General features: G+C 41.8%; 1 long non-coding RNA gene across 2 annotated transcripts in view; it reads right to left on the bottom strand.

Annotated features, from left to right (window-relative positions):
* LOC111742310 overlaps positions 1-10,854 on the bottom strand; it is a 94,530-nt gene that overhangs the window by 27,190 nt on the left and 56,486 nt on the right. Inside the window, exons 4-6 of one of the 2 annotated variants that reach the window (XR_002781271.1) lie at positions 8,432-8,529; positions 7,706-7,785; positions 853-973 (exon numbers count right to left, since the gene is read on the bottom strand). This is a non-coding gene — a long non-coding RNA (uncharacterized LOC111742310). The remainder of the gene's footprint in view (positions 1-852; positions 974-7,705; positions 7,786-8,431; positions 8,530-10,854) is intronic. The other variant, XR_002781272.1, reaches the window with a different exon arrangement.

The raw sequence follows: 10,854 nt of genomic DNA on the forward strand, positions 1-10,854 counted from the left end.
CAATTTATTTTTCTATGGTTTTACAGTTCTAGCAGTGATACGGCATTTTAACATTGTCAGTAGACTATCTGACATGATGGATAGATATTCTAGCAAGCTTCTGGACAGTATGCAAGGATTTAAAGTGAAAGGAAACATTCCATCTTCAGGTAAAACTTGAAAAAAACAAAGCTTTAACTTTCTGAAGCTGACTCCTAATTATGTGAAGGTATTTTCCAGTTTCCTTAAGCCCATGGTTCTCAGACTTCCAGGCATGGCGAAATTGGCATTAGGAAGTTTGTTTTAAAAGCAGGTTTGCAATTTCCAGCCAGGGAGATTCTAATCCAGACTGTCAGGGACGGAGCTGGACAATCTGCACTTTATACAGATGCTACAAGGTCTTAGGACCACACCCGGGAATCCCAACCTTACGCAGTGCTCTAGAACAGCAGTTTCCCCTGTTTTTGAACATGAGGAAACACGTTCTACTCAGAACATTTCTCAGACGTCATTTGATAGCAGCTGAGAAAACACAGGATGGCAAAATATTGCAATTCATTTTGCAATGATTATAGATAAATATGTGTTTTATTAACCGCAATAATGTTCATATAGATATTTGAGAAAGAGTAGAAATTCTGTGTAAGAGATAGTGTTTAATTCATCTATATGTAATGTTCACTGCACATATAGATTTAAAAGCTTTTGCAGAATACTCTGCAAACCTTTTATCTACTCCTCCCACAATCATGCCTACCCACCCTGCCCACAGAGGTCCACAGGCCAAGGTGGAGAAACCACTGACTACAGTGTTGACCCCTACCCACTCTTTAGCAGGATTGTCCCTTGGTAGGTAGATTGGCCATCGCTCACCTGAGGTGGGGCGAGAGAGTCACATTCATTGAGCACTTATATGACAGAAGTGGATGCATATTAGCTGCTTTACATACATATTTTCATTTAAAAGCAGAAGTCCAATTCCTTCCTCCATCATCTGCACCAACAGAGTAGAAATACAAATTTGATTAATAAATTCTCATTTTACTATAAAATCAGATATCTCCATCTCTTATATCTCCATTCTAGTGTTTATGCTTTATGTGGCTAAAACCCACCTTTGTAAACATTACTGAATCAAAAAAAGGTGTTGGGCATCTACTGTGAGCAAAGCACTGTGTTGAGTACTACACAGCTTGGATTGGGGGGATCATCTGATGAACTATATAAATGTCTAACCAATGTGCTGTATACTTGAAACTAATTTAAATAAAGAAATTTTTTTAAAAAAAGTTTGGGTTCAATATAGGTGATTCTTATCATGAAAGAGATAATCATTTGGATTTTTTTGGTAGGCCCCTATTATGTTTGCCAAATTCAAAACTCTTCTCAACTTTAGAAACTGAGAAACAGGGAGACAGGCTTGTCTTTCCTTAACAAAGAGTTACTGGATTCTAACAGATGTGGCTTAAATAAGATTATGATTTCAAATGCTTTTTGCTTAAGCTCACGTTCAAATTAGCTTGGGCTCCCTGAGAAATCCCCAAGTAGACAGTGGAAGATACTGGTCTAGAATTCAAAATTCACAGGGAAAATCTATAAAGCACATGTGGCTATTAAAAAGCAATGAACGTATGTAAAAGACAAAGACACCACAATTATCAATAACCAGGAGGTGTTTTCCCAGCGACCCAGTCCTGCCTAGCCCTGAAGGACTGGCTTGACATTAGTATACGTTTGTTTGATATTGTCATAAGGGGTAGCACTAAGGCCTTGGACTGTGGTAAAAGCCCAAACTTAATAACACAAGGACAAAAGCACTCAGAAAGCTGGCTTAATCAACTCAGTTCTGATCGTTTCTAGCTAGGCTATGCTCGGATTTAAAACTATCAGGCTCATAGATGATTGAGCTGTAGTTCATTAAGAAATGCTTGGGGGGTGATGAGAAAGGAGAAAATGAGAACTGCTTCATTGGGAGAATTTTTTTTAAATGCTATTTGTCTTCCTGACACCAAGGAGAAGCACAAGGAGATTCAGCGGCTGCATTTAGTTTGTAATAACCTTTCACCTCTGTTGATCTCTGACCTGGCTGTTTCAATCACATAGACACATACATGGAAGCTCAACAAGATGTTTTAGGAGACAGTTTTGCATTGTAGCACGGTGGGAAGGAAAGGAGTTAAGAAGAAAATCTCCTCAGCAAGACAAATTGTCTCTGTGCTTTAGCTGACAAAGGGTTAACTGGACATCAAGTCCAGTTTCCTGCTCAGCAGTTTAATTGCTGCAGGCCAGGGAAACATTTGAGGGAGAGAGGGCTGTTACTGGGAACCTCATTTTTCAAAGACCTGTCAGAAAGCTGAATGGGTTTGATACAGAAACCAGAAACTGGGTCTGTTTCCCAAATTTGAACAACTTGGACCCTATTGACTTGTCCCTTAGCAGGAATTCTCTAGTTGTTGGCTACCATGGTCTTTTATCTGTTAATAGATTGTTTCCCAGAAGAGTCATACCAGAGAGAGAGAGAGAAAGAAAGATAGACAGAGACAGAGAGAGACAGAGAGACAGAGAGATAGAGAGACAGAGAGAGACAGAGACAGAGAGATAGAGACACAGAGAGAGACAGAAAGAGAGACAGAGACAGAGAGAGAAAGTGTGTGTGTGTGTGTGTGTGTGTGTGTGTGTGTGTGTGTGTGTGTTTTAAAGCAGGGTTCCCGAAACTGAGCATGTTTCAGAATCGCCTGGAGGGCTTGTTGAAACAGATTGCTAGGCCCACTATCAGAGTTATTGCAATAGATCTGGGCGGAGTCCAGAAATTTTCATTTCTAACAATAACTAGGTGATGCTGCTGCTGCTGGTCTTAAGACCACTGTGTAAGAACCACTGTTTTAAAATATACTTTCCACTGTTTTCTGCCTTAATAATTACACTCACATGCACACACACACACACACTCACACACATGAACATATACACACACACCAACATAATAAATGTTACATATTATGTTATAAAATGTCTATTATTATTATTAATTTCTACTTTGAGCAATTGTGAGCCAGTGTTATTAATCCTTCAAGATAGGTGTTATTGCCCATTTTACCAAATAAAGCCTGATCCAGCCCAAATCTCACTCCTAAACTCATGTTCTTCACTACTTTAATATTCTCTTAACAAGTAACAAAACATGAGTCAAAATTAACCAACCTATAAGTATTTTTAATTAATGTGTTTTTTATATTCTAATAGAAGATATACTCGTACTCTAAGTGGAAGTATAAACTTTCTTTTTCCTTATGTCACTTAGAGCCAAAAGAAGGGATATCCAAGGAACACTGCAAAATCAACCAGCCAACAAATGTGTACTGAGTTCTTCTTAGATGCTTTAAGACCACAGGACAAGCCAGCTTCCTGATCCAATGCATCTGAAATAATTAGGAAATAGACTGAGTACTGTAATGTTAAATATGAGTGCCGTAAGATTTTTCTTTTTTTCGCCTTGACAAATAGTAACAAGTGCAAAGGATAACGTGGCACCAAAACAATGTCTTGGAGCAGTGGTTCTCAAGCTTTACCCAGCACAGAGTCACCTGGAGGGCTTGTCGAAACACACAGAGCTGCCTCTCAGTTTCTAATTTAGCAGGACTGGTGTGAAGCCCAAGAATTTGCATGTCTAAGAAATTCTCAAATGATGCTAAAGTTGCTGGTCCAGGGATTATAGTTTAAGAATCATCAGTTTAGAATAAGCCTTCCTAGATTCTGGTCTGTCTTCATTCATTGATTCAGGAGACACTGCTGGAGTGCCTACTATGTGTGAAACTTATTTCTAGCTCTAAGGATAAAGCTGTAATCCAAACGGAGAAAATCTCTGCCTTCGCAGAGTTCATTATTTAGGAGGAAAAAATGACCAGAAGTAAAAATGACCAGAAGAAGAGATCCAGAGAAAGGAAAAAAAAGTGAAAACAGGCAGATGGAGGGATTCTGTTTTGCTAATGTGGATATCTAGGTGAAGAGAGTTCCAAAGAGGAAGTACAAAGGCTCTGAGGCAGAAATGTGTTCATCGTGCTCAAAGGAAAGCAAGGAGACTAGTGGCAGAAGGAGGGTGTGCAAGGGGGAGAGTGGTAGGAGATGATATTCAGATTTAATAAGAATCTGCACTTTAAAAAGCCACCCAGGAGATTCTAATACGCATCCGGGTCTAGAAATGACTTCTCAGATGCACATATTTCCGAAGCTCATCCAACTTCTCTTAGTTCTCATCGACACTGTTTCAGTATGTCATCTGAGGGTAGACACATCTCTAGCACATGAAACAAAGGATGCATCCTCATAGGGTAAGGCTTATTGGGCATGCCCAGGGACTGAGCTCTGCGTGATTTTTTATTCAAAGAAATCATTTCCTTCTCTTAAACAAGAGCCTGAGCCACTTTATATATTGAGTGTGAAAATGAAGGAAAACAGCTGAATCCAAAGAGGAAGGAGTAGCTCTTGGTAACAGACAAAATATGAAGGGCAAAAGAGAGATAGAATGGATATGCATGGCTATAAATGAGGATTTAGAGAAGGAATGGAGAGATAATAAGACTTGGGAAAAAGATAATGGCTGTACACAAACAAGTGACAAATGAAGCCCTCAAATTAAATGTTTCCTGAAGAAGTAAACGTGGAGAAGGGAATGTTAGGACTAAACTGGGTGGGGAGAGATGACCAGGAAAGGAAGAAGAGATATGGAATCAACAGCAGAGTACAAGAAAAGTACAACACCCCACCAGGCTGTTGCCCCAAATTACTGTTTCTGACAGAGCTGCAGCAAACACAAAATGGGCAAAGGTCAGTTCTGTCCTTCAAGCACATGGGTATGTAACCAGCTAGCTTTGTGAAAGGGATCCCCCATTATGCAGAATATTTTATCCCATAAATAAGTCAGGCTCAATTATTTTATATCAAAACAATATCTTAGCTTTTAACGAGCACAACTGCCAATACCCAGAGTCACACAATATAAATCACTATTTGCTCCTTCCTACACTTTCTAATTTCCTGCTAAGGAGACAGGGCTGAACGGGGTCATTAATCTGAATTAGAAACACTGTGACCTGCTCTGCACTTCGCTTGCTAACACTGTGTGGCAGAGCTGGATCTGTGGGGGTTTTACTTTCCATACAGTTCTGAGTAAGAGGTAGAGTGTATGGTGGGAAGGAGCTGGTGAGTGCTGAGCTAGTTTTAACTTTCAAGGCCTTTTTAATTCCAGAAGTCATTTGGGCATCTCATGTTGGACTTTGAAATTATTGCTATTATTTCAGTGTTTTAACTGAGACTTTGGTCAAACGACAAGATTTGTTCAGCCTCTGTCTGGAACTCTAGAATGTTCCCCTAAGCAGCTTAAAATAATGCGACTCCTTTATAAGAAAAGGGGGACTTGTGTATTTTTCTGGCTGAATTGACATAACTTGGTAGATTTTCACTGGTGGTGCCATAAAGGGAAAAATCTGAATAAAGCAGGAGCATCTGCGAAGCAGTTAGCTCAATAAGTCCCTCTTACCACTGCCTTACAATGAATGGTCTTTGGAAAAACATAACTACGAAGCCATCATTTACATCTTTCAGACATTTATTTCATTTGCATTAACTACTTACCATGTGGGCTGGGAAAATATACAGACAGAAAACCCAAGTTTATTAATTTACCTTCTCCTTTAGGACTTTGATGGAATTCCTGGGGCTAATGGGACTTGGGGATTATTTCAGAAGCACAACAGCCTTATTCTCCCCACTCTCCCGAAACAGAGGCACAGATGACAGCAGACATCTAGTGCAGCAACCTTGGGCCAAAAAGATGTCCTTTTTTGACTTACCCCACCCTGCTCAGACCCCTGATTGGTCGTAGCCATTACTGCTAACAATATTACCAGTAGAAACGCACTAGAAACAAAAGTGGATTCTGAAGGGGTTGGATAAATTCCAGCAGGCAAGTCTGTCAGGGTGTGTCTGCAGGTGCAGCCCTAACCTTCTGAGGTCATTAAGGAGAACAGTTATATTCCTTCAAGTCACATTGGGCCTCTCGCAGACCCAGAATGCAGAGCTAAAGGAACTATGGGTCTGAACTAAGGGTCATTCATTTGTCTGTCCTATCTGTGGGTCCCACCATAATTCCAGACCTTGGAAGCTGGGAGGATGGGACCCTCAAATTTCCTTTATGCTTGTGCTTAAAAAATGTTCCCTCTGTTTCATCTCCTGCCTCCCACACCCCCTTGCATGATCCTGGGTGGTCCTTGAAACAGTCCCAACTGCCACTTTGCCCTGAACCTCTCAAGCTAGCTAGGATCCCACTCCCCCCTCCACGTGCCCCACCTCCTCCTGAGAGACCCAGAGGTGACTGCAGCCAACCTGCTTCAGAGCCTTGGGCTTTGGGGGGTTTGTTGCTGCTCTAGGGCTATGGAAAGTTCTAGTAATTTTCTGTGATCACAACCCCAGAGTCCCCAGTCAGTGTAATTATAAGTCAATCACTTCCCTTCCAACTCCCACTCCTCTTCCCTTTGGGCAGGTAAAATCATTACCATGGCTCCTTTCTCCCTTCATTCAGTCAGATATTTGCACAGGCCATTTGCTTCTGTCTCATGAGTCTTCTGAACTGAATGTTATTTGGAGAAGAGGGGGTGTACTTATTTATCTAACTCAGAACGACAGAAGGCCTGTCTGTCATCGATTTCCCCACCCTCCATAGCCTAAGGTACCCTTTGTTTTCCTAAGTGTGAGTGCAGGGCAAAGCCCTGGGGTGCCCCCCGACATGCAGCCCTCAGCCCACCACAGCCTGGCTTGGAGACACCCTGGAGTGTAACAGGGCCAGTAACACTCTCTCCTCAAGGGAGGCACTGGGGCAGGACAGGGAGAGAGAAGGCTTTTTGTGTATTGAGAAATGTGAAGAATCCCTTCGAAACAAGACAAAATTTCCCTCACTATACTAACTAGAAGGAAAAAAAAGAAAGAAATGCCTTCATGAATCAGGTAAAGCAGTTCCAAATACAGGATGGTCATTTATGAGTTAGTTAAATCAGAATCCAGAGAGAGCGCTGTTTAAATTCTCCGCAGGACACCTCTAACCTCCTTTCCACTCCCTGCTCCACCAGTGATGCCACCAAACAACTCCGCAGAAAGTGTTCGTCCTAAGGCTCTTCATGAGGTAAAAGGGGTCCCTGCCTCAGCCTGAATCCCGCCTAGAGTTCAGGCCTGGGGAAGTTCTAACCCTGGACGGCCCTTCACCTCTGAAACGTTAAAATTCCCCATCATGTGCATTTCCAAGCTTCTGGATTTGCAGTCTTCCTTTTCTGAGGACACGATTTTGTGGTGGAACTTAGAGTCAGATTCATTGTCCATTCCTGCCCCTACGGCGCATACTTTAGAGGCCTTGTTGCATTTTTAATTATGTAGTTTAGCTGCTGTCAGCATTTCCACAATCATTTCTCATGCTCTTTCCTTTGGCTTTTTATAATATAGCAGCAATTCTCTAAAGAGGATGTCAATACAGCAACATAAAGCAGGAGAGCATGGTCCCAGAGTCTGGGGGACCTGGGTTCAAATCCCAAGTCAGCAACATATTAGCTGCATGGCCTTGGGGAAGTTATTCAACCTTCCTAAATTCTAGTGTCTTCTTTAATAAAATGGGAGTGATAGCAATGCCCACCTCATGGAATAGTCTTGAAGATTAAATAAGATAATAAACAGAAATACTTACCCTGGGTCTAGAGCAGCACAGTTCAATAGAGAGATAATGTGAGCCACGTATGTAATTTTAAATTTTCTAATAGCTTCATTCTTTAAAAAAGAAGAGAAACAGGTGAACTTAATTTACTTATATATTACAAAATACTATCATTACAAAACATCAGTATAAAATATATAAATTAGATATCTTTAAACTCTTTTTGTTGGACTAAATCTTTTTGAAATCTTAAATGTATTTTATACAACTCAGTGTGGACATACCAAGCACTTATGGATAATGGTTTCAATATGGGGCAGCACAGGTCTACAATATGGTAAATATTTAGTAAAGACAAGTTCTTTTCACTAAGACTCTGTCTTTCCAGGCTTTGGAGTTTAGAGATATTTGGAAGTGAATTCTAAAATCCCCTTTAACCCCAGTGCTTGAAAGGCTGTTTTTGAGTGTCCATGCTGGTCTTTTCTGCAGGAGAACAAGCAAGGACTTGGTGCCCAGCTACCTGTGCACAGGTAGAGAGTTCTGCGGATTTTCTGTTCCACTATCCTGATCCTGCCAACGGGCAGATGCTGCTACCATCTTGACTTCTTGGAACTCTACAGCTCAGAGTTGCAGGGACCCTCAGCGGTCTGATAATCTCTTTTCAGATGCTTGAGCACCTTACACAATGTATGTGCCAATCCCTCAGCTTCTTCTTGAGCCCACGAATATGAGCAGCTCAACACCCCTGGGAATGCCTACTTCGCTTTCAGATGCCTTTGATCATAAGAAAACTCCTCCTTTAGAAACTCGTCCTTCCTCTTTCCACCTTCTCTACTCATTGGTCCTAAAGCAAAGCACTGGAGAGAAATAAGTCAAAACCATCTTCTGTGTCACAACTCTACCGGTAGTTGAAGTTGGCTTTCAGGTACCTTCTAGGTCCTATTTGTAACAAGGATAAACAGATGCAATTTTTTCCATGGTTGCTCGTATGAAACAGTGTAAAACCCCCTCTCCATACTATGTGTATGTATTAGTTGTTATGTGTCCTTTGCAAAGTGCAGCCTCCAAAACTAAACATAAAAATGTGCCGTGTGGCCTTGGACACAAATGTTCCTGATTATGGGCAACCTCACACCACTGCTGTCTTTGCCACAGCCACACTGTACCCTCAGCACCTGGTGGCAGGCAGCCCCTGCCCAGATGAGGCCTTGTATGCCCAGCTCCATGCCAGATGCCAGGCACTCTCTACCTACCAGCTAGAATGTCACTCTGATACCGGCTTCTCTCCCTTTCAGCCAATATGCAAGGAGAGCCAGGAGCACAAGTGCCACTTGCCAGCGTCTGTCTGTGAGCCCTTTCTAGCTCTTTCACAGCTTCGCACACAGAGGTGGGGATCTGAAGCTGCTTTGGTGGGGCCTTTCTCTGGGGGATTAAGGTCGCACCCCCTACACCGCTCTGGCAGTGGGAAAGCCTTGATCGGCTTTCCCCTTGTGTGATATGGAGATTCCTGCCTTGCCAGGAGCTCAGCACTGGGGCTGCGGGTCTGGCCCCTCCTCTTTGGGGTCTCTAGATGTTTTTCTGCCTCCAATTAACTTCACAGCAAATTCCCATTAAGTCCCAGTTCAAAAGAGTGGGGCAAGCAATATGTGGGGATGTTGGGTGGAGCGAAACACCCTTCTCCAGAGACAGGGAAGGAAAGGAGCAGCTGCAAGGGAAGATTAAGCTCAGCCTCGCTCCCATTAATCAATAAATCAGTCAATCTTTATTGAGCTCCTCTGCCTGCACATGCTCATTAGCCAGCATGGACCCAAGAGTAACAGCTCTGATTCTAGGACTTGAGGGAGAGGAAGAGGCCTCTGGTCAAAATAGTTTCACCTCACAAAGGTCAGTGGTTTCCCTGTAAGGTCATTAGCTAATTCATGCTAACGTGTTAATGACTTATAAGCTTTCATTTTTTTTTCTAAAGGTCAGGGAGGGGGACTTGGCTTTTCTAAAGGCTGGGTAGGAACCACCTAAAAGAGTAAAGGATGGAGAAGTAAAAGCTAAAGGCGAATGTCTCTTGCCATTTTCCCTAGGGCTTGGGATGCTGAATTTTAATTAGGATCAGGACAGAAGGTAGGAACAGGGCTCTAGTGACAGTACTACTTTTATTCTCTGGCTCTTCCCCTCACCAAATGTGACCTCTAGCTGGTTTCTTAGCCTCTCAAGCCTCTGCTTCCTAACCAGTATAAAGGGAGTATCCTCCAAACAGACCTGGGAAAATAAAAGCACTTAGTACCGCTCTCCGTTTAAAACAAAACAAAATAAAACAAAAAACACAGTAGTTACTTTTATTTATATTGAATTAAACCCAGACTGACAAGAGCTATGACTTTCACAAAAGTGGATGGATGGTGAATTTTCCCTGGCCTTCACCTATAACAGTTCCCGTCATCCAGGCCTCATTTGGTAGACTTTTATGACATTGTCATTTGTAAATTTTTTGGATATTCATTTCCCGTTCATTTATATATCCTCCTAGGTTGCTTCTTAATTAATGAGTCTCGCAAGTTTACTGTTCTAAAATCACCTCCCTGAAAGCTAATCAGGGTCAGACCTGGTTAGTACTTGGATGGGAGACCACCTAGGAAGACCGAGTGCTATAGGCGTAAAAAATAAAAAAATAAAAAAACAAAGGGTTGTAAGCTGACAAGGTCTTTGCAGTCTGTGAGGTCAACCAAGGGTCGCCTCACTTAAAAAATAAAAATAAAAATAAAAAATAAATAAATAAAATCCCCTCCCTGAAATGTCAAAGGCAGCCTCTTCAGCCCAGTGTTTTATATTTTGGGATTTGGAGACAAAACTTCTTTTCCTTTTGATTCATAATTTTATAGATTCTGCCCATGCCTTAACTCAGGCTTTTCCCTCTGTAGAGCCTACTGTATGTCTTTATGCCACAGTCTTGCCTGCTTCACATCATTCGATCATTCATTCATTCATTCAGCAAACATTTATTGGGTTCTCTCCTTCCCTGAGTGCTGCTGATAAGGGCAGGACCACAAAGATGGTCCCTTTTCTCAGAGTTATTATATACTAGTTGGCAAAAACAGACAAGAAATAGGTAAACAAGCAAATAAATAAAATAATTCCAGTATATATAAATAAGCGTAATGAAGAAAACAAACAGGAGGCTGATATGGAGA

Source organism: Pteropus vampyrus, unplaced genomic scaffold (assembly GCF_000151845.1).
Source record: "Pteropus vampyrus isolate Shadow unplaced genomic scaffold, Pvam_2.0 Scaffold91, whole genome shotgun sequence".
In the NCBI taxonomy this organism is placed as follows: domain Eukaryota; kingdom Metazoa; phylum Chordata; class Mammalia; order Chiroptera; family Pteropodidae; genus Pteropus; species Pteropus vampyrus.